Source organism: Eurosta solidaginis, chromosome X (assembly GCF_040869045.1).
Source record: "Eurosta solidaginis isolate ZX-2024a chromosome X, ASM4086904v1, whole genome shotgun sequence".
Classification (NCBI taxonomy): domain Eukaryota; kingdom Metazoa; phylum Arthropoda; class Insecta; order Diptera; family Tephritidae; genus Eurosta; species Eurosta solidaginis.
The window spans coordinates 48,281,906-48,295,283 of record NC_090324.1 but is presented as its reverse complement, the minus strand read 5'-3'; the positions used below and the strand labels follow the sequence as shown (position 1 = coordinate 48,295,283).

Here is a 13,378-nt window from a genome sequence, read left to right as displayed (position 1 = left end):
TCAGGCGCGAATCGTTCGGCTTTCTTTCAGAGTGCCGAATGATGGTGTTAGGACCTCATATTGAAATCTCAACCATTTATAGTCGTGACCTTAATTAATGTTTTGTCTTTGACAATAGTATTACAGTATGAAAGGATGAGACTAAAAAAATAGTTAATAGGATTTTTAAGGGCACCCTTTTTGTATAATGTATTTTTAGCTGCATATTTACATTACTGTTTTATTTATAATAAAATATATACATAGGCTACATTGAAAAAAGATCTTAAATTGAACTAAGAAAAAAGAATGATCGTATTAATATCTTCTTTTTTTAAATTCTACAGTCTCTGTAGCTTTTTCCCTAAAAAATGCATAAAAATGTCTGAAAATAAAGTTAGAATTAGATTTCTTCCCACTCTCTAACCATCGTTCGATATTTGTCAATATGTTAATTTAACTTGTTTAGAATTTTTCGTAATTTTGAGTCAGCTAAAAAGATTTTGGCACGTGGCGTTATCGAAATTTGCCAATGTAGTTGTAGTTTTAGTGTTGTAGTTTCATAAATTGCAGAGATATCACGTTATATATGTCCGAAACTCTTATTCTTATATCATTATGTAGAAAGTGTGCGTGATCATTAACGAAATCATGTGATTTTTTCCAGATCACGTCATTTTTGTAAAGGGAAGATGCGTACCAAATTTCTTTATTATAATTTTAACCATTCTTAGATATCGCATCTAATGAATGTAACCTTCAATGAACCGGAAATGCCACGCTCAACTGTTTGAAGATAATAGCTTCAGTAGGTTATGGCGAGAAGGAGTAGTTACCATATAAATAGTAGTTATTGCAAAAAAGAAATAAAAAAATGAGCCTTCGGACATTAAGGCGAACGGAACCCCAGATAGCCCCTAATCAATTCGACATGACCCCCGCGTGTATACCGAGAGTGTCCCCCAAAAAAGCCCGAGTCTCCGAAATTACCCTCTAATAACCCGGGAGGATCCTGAGGTAGTCCTCCAAATCACCCTCAGAAGACCCCGAAAGGATCCCGCGAGTACCCCGAGGGAGTCCCCAAAATCATCCCGAAACTACCTCAAAACGACCCCAAGGGACCCCGGAAGAATCCTGGCAGAGGCCCTCAAATGACCCCGGAACGATGCGAGCGGAGTCTCCAGAATCATCCCGAAATGACCCGCAAACGACTCTGGAAGAAACCCGTGAGAGTCCCCAAAATCACCTGGGGAGTCCTCACAACGACCCCGAAAAGCCTCCAAAACACTCCGAAAGACCCCCTAGACGGCCCAGTGAGGATCCCGAGAGAGTCCTCAAAATTATCTCGAAATTACCACCAAATTACCCCGAGAGGATCCCTAATGAGTCCCAAAATCATCCCGAAGTTATCACCTAAGAAGCTTCCGAGCTACACGCGAACTGTTTACGCATATGGGTATATCTTCAAATCATCTCGAGGGTCTATATTTTTGTTTTTGAATAACTGAATAAGAATTTAAATTTAATTGCTTTTCCATATTTTTCATTTTATTAAAAATTTACAAAAATCAAAATGACCGTTATCAGCGATCAGAATATCTTGAATAACTATAAAATTTTTTTAATTCCTAGCAAGTACCCGGGTTACTTCGTTACGCCGCAACGGAGCAGATGCTTATTAGTTAGCTTTAGCCCATTTCTTAATAAAAAGTGGTGCAGCTCATGGGTATTGTGCGTTATTTCGCATATTGTAGAAACGGGGTCTAAGTCTGATCTAGTGCGGTTAAGTTCAGGCAAACCGAAATCCTTTATACGTTTCTCTGCATATGAAATAACCAAATTATGAAGAAGAATAAGGCCTGTATTAAAAATGTCTTCAGTAAAGTCCATTTCTGGATAATTAATACTCTGGCGCACATTATGCAAAATATCTACACATAAATTTTTGCAGAATAAATGCCATAAATCTGTTGGATCAGAAATTTCGCAATAAATAAGCATGATAGAAAGGAGCTCTCTCATTTTGTGTGCACTCTCAGAGACGGTGGCATAAAACAATGTATTCTTCCAATGACTATCATCCTGCAGTAAATGTCATGCCTGGCAAGCTGCTCGATATGTTGGATATAGTTGACCATCTACTCGACGTAAATCAGCGAAAGATAACTGTCCTTGAACGTGATGTAGTAGTAGTCTAAGATATAAACAATCTGAGTAATTGGGATGTGTGGTATATACCCTACCCAACGCAGTTTCTCGCTTAATTCCGGGCTGATTAGGGACATTCTGTCCACGCTTTCTACGTTGCCATTTTTTGTTAGTCAAAGTGTAATAGGCGGGTACTTCGGAGTAAAGCAAAGTCTTTGCAAAATCGTCAACTGAACAAATTGAAAAAATAATGCTGTAAAAGTGGTTTGCGGGGGTTCCTGCAGTACGTTTTCGACAATACTTGGTGTGAAATAAACCCTCTCTCCATTTTCTAAGTGAACAGATAGATGTACAACCGTTGGGAATCGCTCATGGATCGAAAATCCCAGTAATCTCTAAATACCTTTTGCTGTGCTTAAATATCTGCCATTCAAAAAATTTTGCACTTCGTCCTTATTATCTTGAACGGGAAATGTCGCTGCGTCGCTACCTTTGTTGACATACATACTTACAAATATATTTTATTGATTGCGCTGAATGACAGTACTCTACATTTGTGTGAGGGGAGAAATATCTGGAAAGAACGGGGCAATATGGAACGATCCATCGGTTGTCGACGTTGTGCTCATTAGAAAGTACATGGGTATAGCCACCGTCCGCTGAAGAACTTCGTCATTAGAAAGCCTGCAAATATTGCAAATAAGAGACAAAACAACAAACAACAAGTATAGAAGAATAAGTTCGGGCGTAACCGAACATTACATACTCAGTTGAGAGCTATCGAGACAACATAAGGGAAAATAACCATGTAGGAAAATGAACCGAGGGAAACCCTGGAAAGTGTTTGTATGACATGTCTATCAAATGAAAGGCACTAAAGAGTATTTTATGAGGGTACAGGTGGACGCCATTTAGGGATATCGCCATAAAGGTGGATCAGGGTTGACTCTAGAATTTGTTTGCACGATATGGGTATCAAATGAAAGGTGTTAATGAGTATTTTAAAAGGGAGTAATCCTTAGTTCCATAGGTGGACGCCGTTTCGAGACATCGCCATAAAGGTGGACCAGGGGTGACCCTAGAATTTGTTTGTACAATATGGGTATCAAAAGAAAGGTGTTAATGAGTATTTTAAAGGGAGCGATCCTTAGTTCCATAGGTGGACGCCGTTTCGAGATATCGCCATAAAGGGACCAGGGGTGACCCTAGAATTTGTTTGTACGATATGGGTATCAAATTAAAGGTATTAATGAGGGTTTTAAAAGGGAGTGGTGGTAGTTGTATAGCTGGTCGCTTTTTCAGAGATTTCGCCATAAAGGTGGACCAGGGGTGACTCTAGAATGTGTTTGTACGATATGGTTATAAAATTAAAGGTATTAATGAGTGTTTTAAAAGGGAGAGGTGGTCGAGATATCGCCATAAAGGTGGACCAGGGGTGACTCTAGAATGCGTTTGTACAATATGGGTATCAAAATAAAGGTGTTAATGAGTATTTTAAAAGGGAGTGGGCCTTAGTTCTATAGGTGGGCGCCTTTTCGAGGTATCGCAACTTAGACTTTGTTTGTACGAAATGGGTATCAAATGAAAGGTGTTAATGAGTATTTTTAAAAGGGGTGGGTCTTCGTTTTATAGGTGGTCGCTTTTTCGAGATATCGCCATAAAGGTGGACCAGGGGTGACTCTAGAATATGTTTGTACGATGTGGGTATCAAATGAAAGGTGTTAATGAGTATTTTAAAAGGGTGTGGGGCTTAGTTCTATAGGTGGACACCTTTTCGAGATATCGCCATAAAGGTGGACCAGGGGTGACTCTAGAATGGTATCAAATTAAAGGTATTAATGAGAGTTTTAAAAGGGAGTGGTGGTAGTTGTATATGTGAAGCCGTTTTCCATATATCGACCAGAATGTGGACCAGGGTGACCCAGAACATCATCTGTTGGATACCGCTAATTTATTTATATATGTAATACCTGCCAAGATTTCAAGGGTTTTTTATTTCGCACTGCAGAACTTTTTCATTTTCTTCTACTTAATATGGTAGGTGTCACAACCATTTTACAAAGTTTTTTCTAAAGTTATATTTCGCGTCAATAAACCAATCCAATTACCATGTTTCATCCCTTTTTTCGTATTTGGTATAGAATTATGGCATTTTTCGCAATTTTCGATATCGAAAAAGTGGGTGTGGTCATAATCGGATTTCGTTAATTTTTTATACCAAGATAAAGTGAGTTCAGATAAGAACGAGAACTAAGTTCAGTAAAGATATGTCGATTTTTGCTCAAGTTATCGTGTTAAGGGCCATGCGGAAGGACAGAGGGACCACTGTGTATAAAAACTAGGCGTGGCTTCAACCGATTTCGCCCATTTTCACAGAGAAGAGTTAGCGTCATAAAATCTACGCCCCTACCAAATTTCAAAAGGATTGGTAAATTTTTGTTCGACTTATGGCATTAAAAGTATCCTAGACAAATTAAATGAAAAGGGCGGAGCCACGCCCATTTTGAAATTTTCTTTTATTTTTGTATTTTGTTGCACCATATCATTACTGGAGTTGAATGTTGCAATAAGTTACTTATATACTGTAAAGATATTAAATTTTTTGTTAAAATTTTACTTTAAAATATTAAGTTTGATTGGATAACGGTTGGTTGTACATATATAAAGGAATCGAGATAGATATAGACTTCCATATATCAAAATAATCAGGATCGAAAAAAAATTTGATTGAGCCATGTCCGTCCGTCCGTCCGTCCGTCCGTCCGTCCGTTCGTCCGTTAACACGATAACTTGAGTAAATTTTGAGGTATCTTGATGAAATTTGGTATGTAGGTTCCTGAGCACTCATCTCAGATCGCTATTTAAAATGAACGATATCGGACTATAACCACGCCCACTTTTTCGATATCGAAAATTTCGAAAAACCGAAAAAATGCGATAATTCATTGCCAAAGGCGGTTAAAGCGATGAAACTTGGTAGATGGGTTGACGTTATGACGCAGAATAGAAAATTAGTAAGATTTTGGACAATGGGCGTGGCACCGCCCACTTTTACAAGAAGGTAATTTAAAAGTTTTGCAAGCTCTAATTTGGCAGTCGTTGAAGATATCATGATGAAATTTGGCAGGAACGTTACTACTATTACTATATATGTGCTAAATAAAAATTAGCAAAATTGGATGAAGAACACGCCCACTTTTTAAAAAAAAAATTTTTTTAATTCAAATTTTAACAAAAAATTTAATATCTTTACTGTATATAAGTAAATTAAGTCAAAATTCAACTCCAGTAATGATATGATGCAACAAAATACAAAAATAAAAGAAAATTTCAAAATGGGCGTGGCTCCGCCCATTTTCATTTAGTTTGTCTAGAATACTTTTAATGCCATAAGTCGAACAAAAATTTACCAATCCTTCTCAAATTTGGTAGGGGCATAGACTCTATGACGGTAACTGTCCTCTGTGAAAATGCGGGAAATCGGTGGAAGCCACGCCCAGTTTTTATCCACAATCCACCGTCTGTCCTTCCGCTCGGCCGTTAACACAATAACTTGAGCAAAAACCGATATATCTTTACTAAACTTAGCCCACGTACTTATCTGAACTCACTTTATCTTGGTATAAAAAATGACCGAAATCCGACCATAACCACGCCCACTTTATCGATATCGAAAATTACGAAAAATGAAAAAAATGCCATAATTCTATACCAAATACGAAAAAAGGGATGAAACATGGTAACTGGATTGGTTTATTGACGCAAAATATAACTTTGGAAAAAACTTTGTAAAATGGGTGTGACACTTACCATATTAAGTAGAAGAAAATGAAAAAGTTCTACAAGGCGAAATCAACAGCCCTTGGAATCTTGGCAGGAATACTGTTAGTGGTATTGCATATATAAATAAATTAGCAGTACCCGACAGATGATTTTCTGGATCACCTGGTCCACATTTTGGTCGATATCGCGAGAACGCCTTCGCATATACATCTAAGGGCCACTCGCTTTTAAAACCCTCATTAATACCTCTAATTTGATATCTATATCGTACAAACACATTCTAGAGTCACCCCTGGCCCACCCTAATGGCGATATCTCGAAAAGGCGTCCACCTATAGACCTAATGCCCACTCCCTCTTAAAATGCTCAGTAACACCTTTCGTTTGATACCCATATCGTACAAACATTCAAGAGTCACCCCTGGCCCACCCTAATGGCGATATCTCGAAAAGGCGTCCACCTATAGAACTAATGCCCACTCCCTCTTAAAATGCTCAGTAACACCTTTCGTTTGATACCCATATCGTACAAACATTCTAGAGTCACCCCTGTCCCACCCTAATGGTGATATCTCGAAAAGGCGTCCACCTATAGACCTAATGCCCACTCCCTCTTAAAATGCTCAGTAACATCTTTCGTTTGATACCAATATCGTACAAACATTCTAGAGTCACCCTTGGTCGACCTTTATGGCGATATCTCGAAAACTCGTCCAGCTATAGAACTAAGGATTACTCCCTTTTAAAATACTCATTACCACCTTTCATTTGATACCCATATCGTACAAACACATTCTAGAGTCACCCTGGCCCACCCTAATGGCGATATCTCGAAAAGGCGTCCACCTATAGACCTAATGCACACTCCCTCTTAAAATGCTCAGTAACACCTTTCGTTTGATACCCATATCGTACAAACACTCTAGAGTCACCCCTGGCCCACCCTAATGGCGATATCTCGAAAAGGCGTCCACCTATAGACCTAATACCCACTCCCTCTTAAAATGCTCAGTAACACCTTTCGTTTGATACACATATCGTATAAACATTCTAGAGTCACCCTTGGTCCACCTTTATGGCGATATCTCGAAAAGGCGTCCACCTATAGAACTAAGGATTACTCCCTTTTAAAATACTCATTACCACCTTTCATTTGATACCCATATCGTACAAACACATTCCAGAGTCACCCCTGGCCCACCCTAATGGCGATATCTCGAAAAGGCGTCCACCTATAGACCTAATGCCCACTCCCTCTTAAAATGCTCAGTAACACCTTTCGTTTGATACCCATATCGTACAAACATTCTAGAGTCACCCCTGGCCCACCCTAATGGCGATATCTCGAAAAGGCGTCCACCTATAGACCTAATGCCCACTCCCTCTTAAAATGCTCAGTAACACCTTTCGTTTGATACCCATATCGTACAAACACATTCAAGAGTCACCCCTGGCCCACCCTAATGACGATATCTCGAAAAGGCGTCCACCTATAGACCTAATACCCACACCCTCTTAAAATGCTCAGTAACACCTTTCGTTTGATACACATATCGTACAAACATTCTAGAGTCAACCTTGGTCCACCTTTATGGCGATATCTCGAAAAGGCGTCCACCTATAGAACTAAGGATTACTCCCTTTTAAAATACTCATTACCACCTTTCATTTGATACCCATATCGTACAAACACATTCCAGAGTCACCCCTGGCCCACCCTAATGGCGATATCTCGAAAAGGCGTCCACCTATAGACCTAATACCCACTCCCTCTGAAAATGCTCAGTAACACCTTTCGTTTGATACACATATCGTACAAACATTCTAGAGTCACCCTTGGTCCACCTTTATGGCGATATCTCGAAAAGGCGTCCACCTATAGAACTAAGGATTACTCCCTTTTAAAATAATCATTACCACCTTTCATTTGATACCCATATCGTACAAACACATTCCAGAGTCACCCCTGGCCCACCCTAATGGCGATATCTCGAAAAGGCGTCCACCTATAGACCTAATGCCCACTCCCTCTTAAAATGCTCAGTAACACCTTTCGTTTGATACCCATATCGTACAAACATTCTAGAGTCACCCCTGGCCCACCCTAATGGCGATATCTCGAAAAGGCGTCCACCTATAGACCTAATGCCCACTCCCTCTTAAAATGCTCAGTAACACCTTTCGTTTGATACCCATATCGTACAAACACATTCAAGAGTCACCCCTGGCCCACCCTAATGACGATATCTCGAAAAGGCGTCGACCTATAGACCTAATACCCACTCCCTCTTAAAATGCTCAGTAACACCTTTCGTTTGATACACATATCGTACAAACATTCTAGAGTCACCCTTGGTCCACCTTTATGGCGATATCTCGAAAAGGCGTCCACCTATAGAACTAAGGATTACTCCCTTTTAAAATACTCATTACCACCTTTCATTTGATACCCATATCGTACAAACACATTCCAGAGTCACCCCTGGCCCACCCTAATGGCGATATCTCGAAAAGGCGTCCACCTATAGACCTAATGCCCACTCCCTCTTAAAATGCTCAGTAACACCTTTCGTTTGATACCCATATCGTACAAACATTCTAGAGTCACCCTTGGTCCACCTTTATGACGATATCTCTAAAAGGAGTCCACCTATAGAACTAAGGATCACTCCTTTTCAAAATACTCATTAACAGCTTTCATTTGATACCCATATCGTACAACTAGAGACACCCCTGGTCCACCTTTATGGCGATATCTCGAAACGGCGTCCACCTAGGGAACTAAGGATCACTCCTTTTCAAAATACTCATTAACAGCTTTCATTTGATACCCATATCGTATAAACACATTCTAGAGTCACCCCTGGCCCACCCTAATGGCGACATTTCGAAAAGGCGTCCACCTATAGACCTAATGCCCACTCCCTCTTAAAATACTCAGTAACACCTTTCATTTGATTCCCATATCGTACAACTAGAGACACCCCTGGTCCACCTTTATGGCGATATCTCGAAACGGCGTCCACCTAGGGAACTAAGGATCACTCCTTTTCAAAATACTCATTAACAGCTTTCATTTGATACCCATATCATACAAACATATTCTAGAGTCACCCCTGGTCCACCTTTATGGCGATTTCTCGAAAAGGCTTTCACCTATAGAACTAAAGCCCATTCCCTTTTAAAATGCTCATTATCACCTTTCATTTGATACCCATATCGTACAAACACATTCTAGAGTCAGCCCTGGTCCACCTTTATGGCGATATCCCTAAACGGTGTGCATCCATAGAACTATGGCCTACTCCCTCTTAAAATACTCTTTAATACCTTCCATTTGATACACATGTCATACAACCACATTCCAGGGTTACCCTACATGATGATTTTCCTTATTTTGTCTCCATAGCTCTCAACTGAGTATGTAATGTTCGGTTACACCCGAACTTAGCCTTCCTTACTTGTTATATTAATGTATTGCTTTTTATACTCAGTTGAGCAGAGCTCACAGAGTATATTAAGTTTGATTGGATAACGGTTGGTTGTACAGGTATAAAGGAATCGAGATAGATATAGACTTCCATATATCAAAATTATCAGGATCGAAAAAAAATTTGATTGACCCATGTCCGTCCGTCCGTCCGTCCGTTAACACGATAACTTGAATAAATTTTGAGGTCCTTGATAAAATTTGGTATGTAGGTTCCTGAGCACTCATCTCAGATCGCTATTTAAAATTAATGATATCGGACTATAACCACGCCCACTTTTTCGATATCGAAAATTTCGAAAAACCGAAAAAGTGCGATAATTCATTACCAAAGACAGATAAAGCCATGAAACTTGGTAGGTGGGTTGAACTTATGACGCAGAATAGAAAATTAGTAAAACTTTGGACAATGGGCGTTGCACCGCCCACTTTTAAAAGAAGGTAATTTAAAACTTTTGCAAGCTGTAATTTGGCAGTCGTTGAAGATATCATGATGAAACTTGGCAGGAACGTTACTTCTATTACTATATGTACGGTCAATAAAAATTAGCAAAATCGGAGAAGGACCACGCCCACTTTTAAAAAAAAATTTTAAGAAAAAATTTAATATCTTTACAGTATATAAGTAAATTATGTCAACATTCAACTCCAGTAATGATATGGTGCAATAAGATACAAAAGTAAAAGAAAATTTCAAAATGGGCGTGGCTCCGCCCTTTTTCATTTAATTTTTCTAGGATACTTTTAATGTCATACGTCGAACAAAAATTTACCAATCCTTTTGAAAATTGGTAGGGGCGTCGATTTTATGACGCTTACTCTTCTCTGTGAAATCGGTTGAAGCCACGCCCAGTTTTTATACACAGTCATCCGTCTGTCCTTCCGCATGGCCCTTAACGCGATAACTTGAGCAAAAATCGACATATCTTTACTGAACTTAGTTCTCGTACTTATCTGAACTCACTTTATCTTGGTATAAAAAATTAACGAAATCCGACTATGACCACGCCCACTTTTTCGATATCGAAAATTACGAAAAATGCCATAATTCTATACCAAATACGAAAAAAGGGATGAAACATGGTAATTGGATTGGTTTATTGACGCGAAATATAACTTTAGAAAAAACTTTGTAAAATGGTTGTGATACCTACCATATTAAATAGAAGAAAATGAAAAAGTTCTGCAGTGCGAAATAAAAAACCCTTGAAATCTTGGCAGGTATTACATATATAAATAAGTTAGCGGTATCCAACAGATGATGTTCTGGGTCACCCTGGTCCACATTTTGGTCGATATATGGAAAACGCCTTCACATATACAACTACCACCACTCACTTTTAAAACTCTCATTAATACCTTTAATTTGATACCAATATCGTACAAACTCATTCTAGAGTCACCCCTGGTCCACCTTTATGGCAATATCTCGAAAGGGCGTCCACCTATAGAACTAAGCCCCACACCCTTTTAAAATACTCATTAACACCTTTCATTTGATACCAATATCGTACAAACATATTCTAGAGTCACCCCTGGTCCACCTTTATGGCGATATCTCGAAAAAGCGACCACCTATAGAACGAAGACCCACCCCTTTTAAAAAATACTCATTAACACCTTTCATTTGATACCCTAATCGTACAAACAAAGTCTAAATTGCGATACCTCGAAAAGGCGTCCTATAGAACTAAGGCCCACTCCCTTTTAAAATACTCATTAACACCTTTCTTTTGATACCCATATTGTACAAACGCATTCTAGAGTCACCCCTGGTCCACCTTTATGGCGATATCTCGAACACCACTCCCTTTTAAAACCCTCATTAATACCTTTAATTTTATAACCATGTCGTACAAACACATTCTAGAGTCACCCCTGGTCCACCTTTATGGCGATATTTAGAAACGGCTTCCACCTATAGAACTAAGGCCCACTCCCTTTTAAAATACTCATTAACACCTTTTGTTTGATACCCATATTGTACAAACGCATTCTAGAGTCACCCCTGGTCCACCTTTATGGCGATATCTCTGAAAAGGCGACCACCTATACAACTACCACCACTCCCTTTTAAAACCCTCATTAATACCTTTAATTTTATACCCATATCGTACAAACAAATTCTAGGGTTATCCCTGGTCCACCTTTATGGCGATATCTCGAAACGGCGTCCACCTATGGAACTAAGGATCACTCCCTTTAAAATACTCATTAACACCTTTCTTTTGATACCAATATTGTACAAACAAATTCTATGGTCACCCCTGGTCCACCTTTATGGCGATGTCTCGAAACGGCGCCCAGATCGCCCTTGAAAAAGCTAGAGAGACTAGCGAAACGTCGGGTTGGAATGGTGAAATAAGTTTGTTTTTATTTGCACCAAACGCTAATGGTCAAAAGAGCCTAAGTAAGCATTAGAATATGTTATAAATAAATTGACTGGAAAATCACAAAATAAAGACCTTCGTCGATATTTTGGATATCCATCTTCCCCGGTCTGCGTATGCTCTAGGAACCCGCGTGGGTATCGTTTTGAGCATCGTCCATTCAACATACAGGGCGATGATAAATTTTCAACCCCACATGGGCCGTGGATCATGTTTTTAGTAATTATATCATACAACATCGTATCTTCGTCTTTATTTGGAATTTTCGCTAATATAATGCGATCCATGTAATCGGGAAGAATTTTATCTATTAGCCAAATTAAAATATGCGCGTGAGGTAAACCTCGCTTTTGCCATTCAACAGTAAACATATGGCATCCAACTTTTCCAAAAATATCTTGTTTTGTAATTAAACTCACGAGTTGGTGTACTTTGTTATGGAATACTCTTGACACAATTATACGGCGCTCACTTGGTCGTTAATTGGGAAACAATTCGTTTTTGATCTCACTCCACTCTGGATTGCATGTGAATGTTATAAATAAGTCAGACCTTCCACAATGACGGACATATGTATAAGAGGGCGTCTTGTGTACGTTCATGCAAATATCGAGGCGATCCAGTAAATGAAGACAGCAAAATTACTAAGTAGCTAATATTTTGAGGATTGCAATCCTCGTTAACAGCATCCGTTAGATGTATATAATTATTTGCACGCAAAGTCTTTTTGTGCGCTCTTATAAAATTCAACCTTTTGGTCATCTTTTAGCAGCCATGTCCACACAGTATTGGTTAAAGAGATATCCATATCTATGAAGCGCATTAAAGCTATTTTCTCTAATCATAATTTTATATGCATAAAATTGCATATATGAAACTGTTTTTTGTGTGTTAGGCGCCCACTGCTTGGAGAACTTGGCGGCATACCGTCCTCACCATTTAAAAATATGACAGGGTATTGCAAGGGGTCATATGAAGGATGAATTTCTGACACACGATGGAGAGTGTTATCGCGGGACTGTAGGACAATAACGCGGGGACCAGCATTTTCGTCAACTATCAATACTGCGAACTCGCCTGTAGTCGGGGCATTATAACGACCATGGTGTTCATTAACAGGGCGTTTGCCGGCATGGATTACAACCCAATAGTTTTTCGAATTAGATGGTATACGCTCCATAGAAATCATAAAACTTCGAACATACACATTATTTTCAAGCAGAATTTCTTGAATTAATTTCAAAATATCTCTTTGAAGAGTTGGTGCAGCATTTTGGCGCAACGAAAGCTGCTCCTCTTGGGAAGAAAAATATATTTGTAAAAATTTTGGTACCATGTTGGACGGTGGTAATAAACTTCCAATAATATGGTACACTTGTCCGTGTATTTTTTTTCAGGCAATGTTTTGCAGCATACAATCGTAAATACAATTAAGTATCAAAGAGACATACATACGTTTCTTGATTTGCGCGCGCTAGCTTCCAATGTACATTGTACAATCGTTGCGATCAAAAAACTCGTGCATTTGCCAAGAGCGAAATGACGCACTCTCTTTGGCTGTGAGTATATGTATCTCTTCACAAACACTG

General features: G+C 39.0%; 1 protein-coding gene across 1 annotated transcript in view; it reads right to left on the bottom strand.

Moving 5' to 3' along the window:
* The window catches only part of LOC137234912 (paired box protein Pax-5-like), a 2,462,599-nt gene that overhangs the window by 1,819,723 nt on the left and 629,498 nt on the right, over window positions 1–13,378 (bottom strand). The gene's annotated exons all lie outside the window — the stretch shown is intronic.